The sequence below is a fragment of the Hyla sarda genome, chromosome 9 (genome assembly GCF_029499605.1).
Source record: "Hyla sarda isolate aHylSar1 chromosome 9, aHylSar1.hap1, whole genome shotgun sequence".
NCBI classification, from domain to species: Eukaryota; Metazoa; Chordata; class Amphibia; order Anura; family Hylidae; genus Hyla; species Hyla sarda.
In genome coordinates this window covers 34468705-34479396 of record NC_079197.1, presented here as the reverse complement: position 1 = coordinate 34479396, position 10692 = coordinate 34468705, and the positions used below count along the sequence as shown (strand labels likewise).

General features: G+C 44.9%; 1 long non-coding RNA gene across 1 annotated transcript; it reads left to right on the top strand.

The window, feature by feature from the left end:
- Positions 1-9547: 9547 nt before the first annotated feature.
- LOC130291538 (uncharacterized) lies at positions 9548-10245 on the top strand. The gene is made up of 2 exons (XR_008847956.1): positions 9548-9906; positions 9992-10245. It is a non-coding gene; the product is annotated as an uncharacterized LOC130291538 (long non-coding RNA).
- Positions 10246-10692: the final 447 nt, after the last annotated feature.

Genomic DNA, 10692 nt, shown 5'->3' with positions numbered 1-10692 from the left:
GACGATACCACATATGTTTATTTATTTATTTAATTTAAACCTTTTTTTTTTTTTTTAACAAGGGGAAAGGGCTTATACATTTTTTTAAACTTTTTTTTACACTTATATATAGTCCCCTTAGGGGACTATTTATAGCAATAACTTGATTGCTAATACAGATCAGTGCTATGCATAGGCTCAGTACTATCGCCTCGATTGCAGACCAGAGCAGAAAACCCCAGGAAAGCAGCGGAGGCAGGTGAGGGGACCTCCAGCCGCCATCTTAGCTGGTAGAATCCCCGCAGCAGTGCTGTGGGCGATCCAATCAGCTCTTCAAAGTGCCGGACTGCGGCAAATGCCGCGATCTGTATTGATCACGACATCCGAGGGGTTAATGGCAGGCATCAGCACAATCACTGATGTCCCCCATTACCGACGAGTCCCTGGCTGCTGATACCAGCTGCGACCCGCCAGGCATATAGCGAGCATGCATGATCTGGTGCTTGCTTCTTGTACAGGATGTAAATGTACGTCCTGGTGCGTTAAAGGGGTTATCCAGGAAAAAACTTTTTTTTATATATCAACTGGCTCCAGAAAGTTAAACAGATTTGTAAATTACTTAAAAAAATATTAAAAAAATATTAAAAAAATATTAATCATTTCAGTACTTATGAGCTTCTGTAGTTTAGTTGTTCTTTTCTGCCTAAGTGCTCTCTGATGACACCTGTCTCGGGAACTGTCCAGAGTAGAAGCAAATCCCCATAGCAAACCTCTTCTACTCTGTGCAGTTCCCGAGACAAGCAGAGATGTCAGCAGTGAGCACTGTTGTCAGACAGAAAAGAACAACTCAACTTCAGAAGCTGATAATTATTGGAAGGATTAAGATTTTTTAATAGAAGTAATTTACAAATCTGTTTAACTTTCTGGAGCCAGTTGATATATAAAAAAATGTTTTCGCCTGGAATACCCCTTTAAGTACCAGCGCATCAGGACGTACATTTACATCCGTTGTCGTTAAGGGGTTAAAAATGATAACTTTTTGTGAGAAAATGAGTATGCTTAAAATTGTCCTTCTGACCCCTATAACCTTTTTATTTTTAGGTATACAGGGCTGTATGAGGGTTTCTTTTTTGCGCTGTGATCTGTTGTTTTTATCGGTACAATTTTTGTTTTGCTGGGATTTTTCAAATCATTTTTTTCTTTTTTTCTGGTATATGAAGTGACCAAAAATATGCAAATCTGGACTATGGTATTTTTTAAAAAAATTTTTATGTTTACGCCATTGACCGTGCGGTTTCATTAATGTTATATTTTAATTGTTTGAAAATTTCTGCACACAGTGTTACCACATGTGGTTATGTTTATTTTTGCTTACATTATTTTATTTGAAAAAATGGAAAAGGGGGGTGATTTGAATTTTCATTATCTTAAAACATCCCCAGGATAGGCCATCAATATCTGATGGGTGGGGTTCTGAAACTGATCAGCTGTTCTACAGAGCTACGACAGCTGGATCTGCGTTGTCAACGGGGCCGGAAACAGATGTAGATCCAGTGAATGGGCGCAGAGCTGCAATAACTCAGCACGGGCACTACACAGTGAATGGCGCCATCTGATTCCGGCCCCGTTCACAGCGCAGATCCAGCTGCGGCAGCTCCGCAGAACAGCTGATCAGTCTCAAAACCCCACCAATAAGATATTGATGGCCCATCCTGGGAATAGGCCATTAATATGTGGAATTGGAACTACTATCAGGGGTAATGAAGACATTTTATTACATGTATCAGGGTGCGTCCACATGCTGGTTACACTAGCAGCGGGTTACACTACCTTTCAACGGGTCTACGGACAGTTCGCAATAGTGGCAGATTTGCAGACTGCTGGCAGACCCGTTGAAATGAAAGGTAGCGTAACTCGCAGCAGGTTTTACCACAGTGGGAAACCTGCTGCTTGCTACCAGCATGTGAACGCACCCTTATTATACATCCAAGGTGACCAGTCTGTAGCCCTCCAGCTGTTGCAAAACTACCACTCCCAGCATGCCCAGACAGCCAAGGACTGTTTGGGCATGCTGGTAATTGTAGTTTTACAAACAGCTGGAGGGACGCAGATTGTACACCTAGGTTATCAGTGTGTGTGTGTGTGTATTAGTGTATAGTGTTTTTTTTTACTGTAACACTTACCTTGTAATGTCCCTGAACTGACTCTGGCTGCCACTGGCTTCCTGAAACTGCTGGACCACCAGCCTGACCTGGCTCTGCTGACTGACGCTCCCTGAGGCTGCACTGCGTCTGCTTTACACCACTGAGTCTGTGCTGTGGTGACTAGTGTTGAGCGGCATAGGCCATATTTGAATTCGCGAATATTTGCGAATGTATGGACGAATATTCGTCATATATTCGCGAATATTCGCATATTCGTGATATCCTCGTTTTATTTTCGCACATGTGAAAATTAGCGAATGCGAAATTTTACATATGCGAAAATTTGCATATACAAAAATTAGCATAAGGGAAAATTAGCATATGCGAAAATTAGCATATGTAAATGTTCGCATATGCGAAAATTCGCACGCCAGTCTCACACAGTAGTATTAGAGCCTTCTTTACACCACACAAGCTGGAAGCAGAGAGGGGAGACGGGTAGGAGAGAAAGAAGCCACTGACAGTGCGGGGTGTCGGTCCCTGCTGAAGTTGTTTCTGCACAGCACGGTGAATAGGAGGAGCGGCTTTACCCTCTGCCTCCTATCACTGCTGCTGTGTTGTGCCGTGCCTGACAGCTTGCTTTCAATGAGGACAGGCAGCAAAGGCGGCGTGACACAGGGGCCCTTATGAAGATGGAGTCCGCTCCTGACACGAGGCCCCTTTGGAGTTGGGGGCCCTAGGCAATTGCCTAGGTTGCTCCGCCCTAACGCCGACCCTGCATAGGGGCTTCCTAAATGTGACATGCCCCCCAAAAACCATTTCAGAAAAATTCACTCTCCAAAATCCCATTGTCGCTCCTTCTCTTCTGAGCCCCCTACTGCGCCCACCGAACACTTTACATACACATATGAGGTATTTCCTTACTCAAGAGAAATTGTGTTACAAATTTTGAAAGGATTTTTCTCCTTTTACCCCTTGTAAAAATTCTAAAACTGGGTCTACAAGAACATGTGTAGTTGTAGTTGCTGGGAGTTGTAGTTTTGCAACATCTGGAGGTCCGCAGGTTGAAGACCACTGCATAGGAGGTAATACTCACGTGTCCCCACCGCCCTGGATGTCGCTCCATCGCTGTTGCCATGTCCCCGTCGCTCCGGAACGTCTCTGCTGCCGGCCGGGTATCCTCGCTCTCCGTCGCCACCATCACGTTGTTACACAAGCACCCACGCATGCATGGAGCAGACACCGAGGAGGCAGGTAAGGTCCCTCCCGGTGTCCTGTAAGCACTAACCCGGCTCCCGGGTCCCGAACAGCCCGACTGAACAGCCGGGTTAGTGTCACTTTCCCTTCAGACGTGGCGGTCAGCTTTGATCGCCGCGTCTGAAGGGTTAATACAGGGCATCACCGCGATCGGTGATGTCCTGTATTAGCCGCGGGTCCCGGCCGTTGATGGCCGCAGGGACCGCCGCGATAGGGGTGTATTCGCCATATAAGATGCACCAACTTTTCCCCCCCAGTTTTGGGGAAGAAAAAGTGCGTCTTATACTGCGAAAAATACGGTAATTATTAGCTGCTGAATACTGCAGCAGAAATTCTTTTCTTTTTGGAACACACAGCTCTCTGCTAGGCTAGGGTTAGGTACATAAAGTGTATTTCAGGCATATTTTATTTTTAAAAAAAATGTGTCCACAAAATCCAAAAATGTGTAAGGAGAAAGGTTGTGTCAGTATTTTTAACATTAATATGCTTTATGTAAGTCTATGAAAAAGTGGTTGTTTTGCACAAAATATGTAAAAAAAAAATAAAATAATTTAGCTTACGCAGCATGTCACTTATTTACACGGCTGTAAAAACTATGTCCTTTTTTTACATATTGTGTGCACAGACAACTACTTTCCCATACACTTACATATAGCACATTTAAGGGGTAGTCCGATGGAAAACATTTTAATTTGTAAATTACTTCTATTAAAAAATCTTACTCCTTCCAGTACTTATTAGCTGCTGAGTACTACAGAGAAAATTATTTTCTTTTTGGAACACAGAGCTCTCTGCTGACATCATGACCACAGTGCTCTCTGCTGACATCTCTGTCCATTTTAGGAACTGTCCAGAGTAGGAGAAAATCCCCATAGCAAACATATGCTGCTCTGGACAGTTCCTCTGATGGACAGCAGATGTCATCAGAGAGCACTGTATTCCAAAAAGAAAATAATTTCCTCTGTAGTACTCAGCAGCTAATAAGTACTGGGAGGAGTAAGATTTTTTAATAGAAGTAATTTACAAATTTGTCTTTCTGGCACCAGTTGATTAAAAAAAAAAAGTTTTTCACCAGAGTACCCCTTAAATGTGCTTTACGTAAGTGTATGGGAAAGTAGTTATATTCCGTTTTTTTATTATGGTAATGAGGACCAAGTGGCACGGGCGGAGTGAGAAGCTTATGGTAATGAGGACCAAGTGGCACGGGCGGGGTGAGAAGCTTATGGTAATGAGGACCAAGTGGCACGGGCGGAGTGAGAAGCTTATGGTAATGAGGACCAAGTGGCACGGGCGGGGTGAGAAGCTTATGGTAATGAGGACCAAGTGGCACGGGCGGAGTGAGAAGCTTATGGTAATGAGGACCAAGTGGCACGGGCGGGGTGAGAAGCTTGCCTTCGGGCACTGTGACATTGGCCGGGCTACTGAATATTAATTCCCTCCCTTTCCCTCTCCGCTTTCCAAACACATCTTCTGCACATGTGCCGCTTCCTGGGTACAGTTATGTACTCCGCTTTTCCCGATTCCTGAAAAACCTACAGTTATGTACTCAACTGTAGGTTTTTCAGGAATCGGGAAAAGCTGAGTACATAACTGTAGGTTTTTCAGGAATCAGGAAAAGCTGAGTACACAGCCGTAGGTTTTTCAGGAATCGGGAAAAGCAGAGTACATAGCTGTAGGTTTATCAGGAATTGGGAAAAGCTATGTACTCAGCTTTTCCCGATTCCTGCAAAACCTACAGCTATGTACTCAGCTTTTCCCGATTCCTGAAAAACCTACAGTTATGTACTCAGCTTTTCCAGATTCCTGCAAATCTTACACTCATGTACCCAGCTTTTCCCTATTCCTACAAATCTTACACTCATGTACCCAGCTTTTCCAGATTCCTGCAAATCTTACACTCATGTACCCAACTTTTCCCGATTTCTGCAAATCTTACACTCATGTACCCAGCTTTTTCAGATTCCCGCAAATCTTACACTCATGTACCCAGCTTTTCCAGATTCCTGCAAATTACACTCATGTACCCAGCTTTTCCAGAGTCCTGCAAAGATTTGCAGGAATCTGGAAAAGCTGGGTACATGAGTGTAAGATTTGCAGGAATCTGGAAAAGCTGGGTACATGAGTGTAAGATTTGCAGGAATTGGGAAAAGCTGAGTACATAACTGTAGGTTTTGCAGGAATCAGGAAAAGCTGAGAGCGTAGGTTTGTTTTGCAGGAATCGGGAAAAGCTGGGTACATGAGAGATTAGGGTTTGTAAAGAAGTGTGTCAAAACAGTGGAGCGGGACTGCACACACCCTCCCATCAACCAATCACAGTGTCTGTGCTAGCAGGTCTGCCAAAGCTCTGCTGACTCAGCACTTTCATTTTCGTCTGAGACATGAGAGAGTTTAGGATGACAAAGGTTTTGGCTGAAGGATGACAAAGGTTTTGGCTGACGCCTGACGGAGGAGAGATGAGGCGGGACGCCGTTTTGGCTAAAGGATGAGCGAAATACAGCTGACAACTGAGGATGTCCTAAAATGGACAACGTACGTATAAGTGATTACAGTGCAGTTACATCTACTGACTCACAGAAAGCGTCTTCTTGGAGTCGTTCTCTTATCTTTTCTTCTCTGTCTTGCTTAGATCGTCATGAATTCTTCTTCCAATCATGAGTTGTCACCGCAGAATCTACCAGACAACAAACATATTAGGCTCCACACTTTTTAAGCACATTCCCCACCTGTTCCCTACTCTCAGTGCCCTAGGTAATGCCCCCAGTAGGAATGTAGAGAATCTCCCCAAAAGGTAGAAGCCCCCAGTAGGTTGGTAGTGCCCCCAGTACGTAGGGAATGCCCCTCGTATTGCTCCCAGGCAGATAATGCCCCTGGTAGGTAGGTTGTAGGTAATGCCCCAAAAGGTAGGTAGTAGGTAATGTCTCCAGTAGGTAGTACCCCTGCTGTTAGATAATTCCCCCAGTAGGTAGTAGGTAACCCCCAAGATAGGTAATGCTCCAGTAGCTAGTGCCCCCCCCCCAGGTAGTTAATACCCCTTGTAGGTAGTGCCCTCAGTAGGTAGTGCCCCCAGGTAGGTAATGCCCATGATAAGTAGTGCCCTCAGTAGGTAGTACCCCCAGTAGGTACTTTACCCAGGTAAGTAATGCTCCCAGTAGATATTGCCCCCAGAAAGTAGTGCCTACCCCTGGCAGCCCCTGTGCTTGCTTTAAAGTACCCGCAGCCCATCCTGCAGTCTAAGCGAATAGAGGTTTGTGGCTAGACTTGGAGTTAGGGGCTGACAGCGGGCACCCTTTCTGCCATTTAAAGGGAAACTGCCAGCAAAGTAAGCCACACTAACCACTGGTACTGGCTGGTAGTGCAGGTGATGCTGATTAAAATGATGCTAACCTTACCAGGATCCGTCACCTTGTTCCGTTGTTATATTCTGTTTTGTCATTACAGTAATGAGGACCAAGTGGCACGGGCGGGTGAGAAGCTAATGGTAATGAGGACCAAGTGGCACGGGTGGGGTGAGAAGCTAATAGTAATGAGGACCAAGTGGCACGGGCGGTGTGAGAAGCTTATGGTAAGGAGGACCAAGTGGCACGGGCGGGGTGAGAAGCTTATGGTAATGAGGACCAAGTGGCACGGGCGGGGTGAGAAGCTTGCCTTCGGGCACTGTGACATCGGCCGGGCTATTGAATATTAATTCCCTCCCTTTCCCTCTCCGCTTTCCAAACACGTCTTCTGCACATGTGCCGCTTCCTGGGCTGAACTGAAGCTGCGCTGAGGTCACTTCCAGGTGTACCCAGGAAGTGGCACATGTGCAGAAGACGTGTTTGGAAAGCGGAGAGGGAAAGGGAGGGAATTAATATTCAATAGCCCGGCCGATGTCACAGTGCCCGAAGGCAAGCTTCTCACCCCGCCCGTGCCACTTGGTCCTCATTACCATAAGCTTCTCACCCCGCCCGTGCCACTTGGCCCTCATTACTATAATGACAAAACAGAATATAACAACGGAACAAGGTGACGGATCCTGGTAAGGTTAGTATCACTTTAATCAGCATCACCTGCACTACCAGCCAGTACCAGTGGTTAGTGCGGGTGCTTTGCTGACAGTTTTCCTTTAAGTATGCTATGGGTAAATGAAAAAAACAAAAAAAACGGTGGTCCCCCTCTCAGGAAAGTCCCTGAATATAAGATAAATAGAAAGACAGATAGATATGAGAGATAAATAGATAGATATAAGATAGATAGATATGAGATAGATAGATATGAAATAGATAGATAGATAGATATGAGATAGATAGACAGATATGAGATAGATAGAAATTTAGATACATATGAGATAAACAGAAATTAGATAGATAGATAGATAGATATTAGATATATATGAGATAGATAAAAATATATATAGGCAGCACACCACAGGTAGACTTCAAACAAAAATAGGATTTATTCCATGATGTGAGATCAGCACAACCTTAATCACTTTATCCTCTTTATTGATTAAAAAAGATGGCTAGCTCCCCTCACCTGACATGTTTCTATCGCCTATTTGGCAACGTCCTCAGGGTGATGACAAGATATTAGGGGTATGTGAAAAAATGACATATATAGTATAGTAAAACTATCAATGTCCTATATGCCCTTAAAAAAAAATATAATTTAGACCATATGGGTCCCGTGAAGCCTGCTGTCAGTGGTAGTTCATCTATCATTCCACTGGCATACGGTTTAGAAGCTTCTGGGAAAGTATAACAGCAGCGCGCACTCCCGCAGTGACGAAGAAACCGGCTGACTTCCAGCCCAGTGCTGGAGGCCTCAAGCCTAACCAGCAGCCACATGTCAGTAAGTCAAGTCGTCTATGTCTGCTGTCACTACCTACAGTCATGTCAAGTCTATAGTCAAGTCTATTATAGTCAGCGTGGCAGAGTTAAAGTCTGTACAAACACTGCAAGTCTCAGCAAGCTGCAAGGTCCCCTGTGTGTTACTGGTCCCCTTTCTGGGATCCTGGCCTAGCTGTAAAGACTGTACTATCTGTCTACCTCAGTAAAGCTACCATTAACCCTAACCTGGTCATGGACTATTATTACCCTGCCTAACCCAGGGATAGGGGTGCTACCATTCGGGTGGTTACCGGGAAAGCCACGCCTTGGTGTCACTAACACTTAGGGGTTAATAACATCTGCCCCTGGACTATAACATCTGCCCCATACACCTCACACCCTGTGGCACACCACAATGGAATCTTGGGAGAAAAGAAATGAGGGGGCAGTTTTTTGTGGTGTTTATTTTTATTTTTGGCTTAAAAAAACTCAAAACAAAAAAAGCATCTTTTCCTAGGCTTAGGCTGGGATTAAAGGAAAATGGTCACCCATTCAGTCACACTAAACCCGATACACAGGGTTATAGTGCAGGTGAACATGAGACTGATGCGAGCTCTTTGACCGATATGCGTACTTGTAGTCCGGCGCGGTGTCCATCTGAAGGTCCGCTTCTTCCTGCGCTGAATTGCACTCTGAAGGCTGGAAATTAATATTCATGGGCGGTGGCCACGTGAGCGCTCAGTAGGCACAAGTGCTCACGACACCAGTCCCCACACTATAACCCGGTGTATGGGGTTTAGTGGGGGTGAATAGGTGACCGTTTTCCTTCAAACACAACTTATCTGTGGCCTTTTTCAAAGCCCACATTGCTTTATCTTTTTTACCCCCTTCCGACAGATGTCTGTAGAGCTGTTGCAAAACTAGAACTCCCAGTATACCCTGACAGACAAAGGCCGAAGGCTGTCAGGGCATGCTGGGAGTTGTAGTTTTGCAACTGCTGGACAGCCACAGGGGATCACTGATGCAGTATGTCAATCTCGGCCCATGCTGCCTGATCTTGAACTGGCAGCAGGAGCCACAACCACTTTAAATCAATAAGCAGCGCTGGCTGTCGGGACGTCTGATGAATAATATCCTTCCACTCCACACCGCAATGTCAGGGGCATCACTCGTCATACGTCCCAGCAGCCAGCGCTGCCCATTGGGAGAGATTTATCCAAACCTGTACAGAGGAGAAGTTGCTGAGTTGTCCATAACAACCAATCAGATCGCTTCTTTAATTTTTTAGAGGCTCTTTTAGAAATTAAACAAGTGATCTGATTGGTTGCTGCGGGCAACTCAACAACTTTTTCTCTGGACAGGTCTTGATGAATCTCCCCCATTGAGCCTGCCAGAGCCGCAGTGATCTGTGTAAGAAACCTATGGGCCCAGGCTGTTAGGGCCACCAAATGATATTACAAATACTGAGTGTCTGGTTAGGAGAAATAAATATAATGTACCCACAGGGAGTAGCGCCATTTTAATAAAAATTGCCAATAATCCCTGAGATAAGTCATGCAGAATATGTTAAAAAGGTTTTTTGATTTTCAGCCAATCAGAAAGCAGCACGACTCAAATAGAACTCCCGTGAGGTCACACATGTGATGTCATCACCATTGTCATCAGTGAGGGGCCTAAACTGTAGGAACCTAGGAATACACATTCATACCCGCCTGTGACTGGTAAGTATCACATCTTTTTGTCCAGTTCCATGTGCATTTCTATAATAAACATGTAACTAATCTCTCTTTTCTTTTCCTTTCTTAGATGCACACCTTCCAGGCTGTGGGGCAGCACATACACTGACACTTTGCCCAAATTCTAGAGGTAACCTCCTTTAGTATGCCCAGAGGAAGGGCAGTACAGTAGCCATGGATTCCCTACAGGTTTCCTCCCCTCTGGAGGTTTTTCCTGTCCTGAGTTAGTTACTGTCCGCTCTTTGTGAGTGATGGAGGTTACATAAAATCCCTACACAAACATTTTTGTAAATAATAAATAAAGTTCCCTTTGTTTAAACTGTTCTTTGACTTGTTTGACTCATTTATTTTATTTGTGTGTGTGAAAAATAGTGTTATCAAAATATGGATGACAGAAGTGTCCAAAACTGCTGCCCGATCTGCCCCATGTGATGAGGTGAGAGGCGGCTGATGCTGGGGGGGACAGTTGTCCAGGCAACCGTAGGGCACCCAGCAAGTTCTGATGTCTTATGCCCAGAAATGGTCGGCTACTCACTGTGTCAGAAGATTCTCATCCTAGATATGAAGACAATCAGGGATCAAAACCTGTGGAGAGGAAAAGGTGACCAGTTGCCCATAGCAACCAATCAGATCACTTCTTCTATTTTTCAGAGGTCTTGTTAAGAATGAAGGAAGCGATCTGATTGGTTGCTATGGGCAACTGATCAACTTTTCCCCTGCAGGGGTTTTGATAAATCTTCCCAATAATTATTACAACCATGTTACACACTT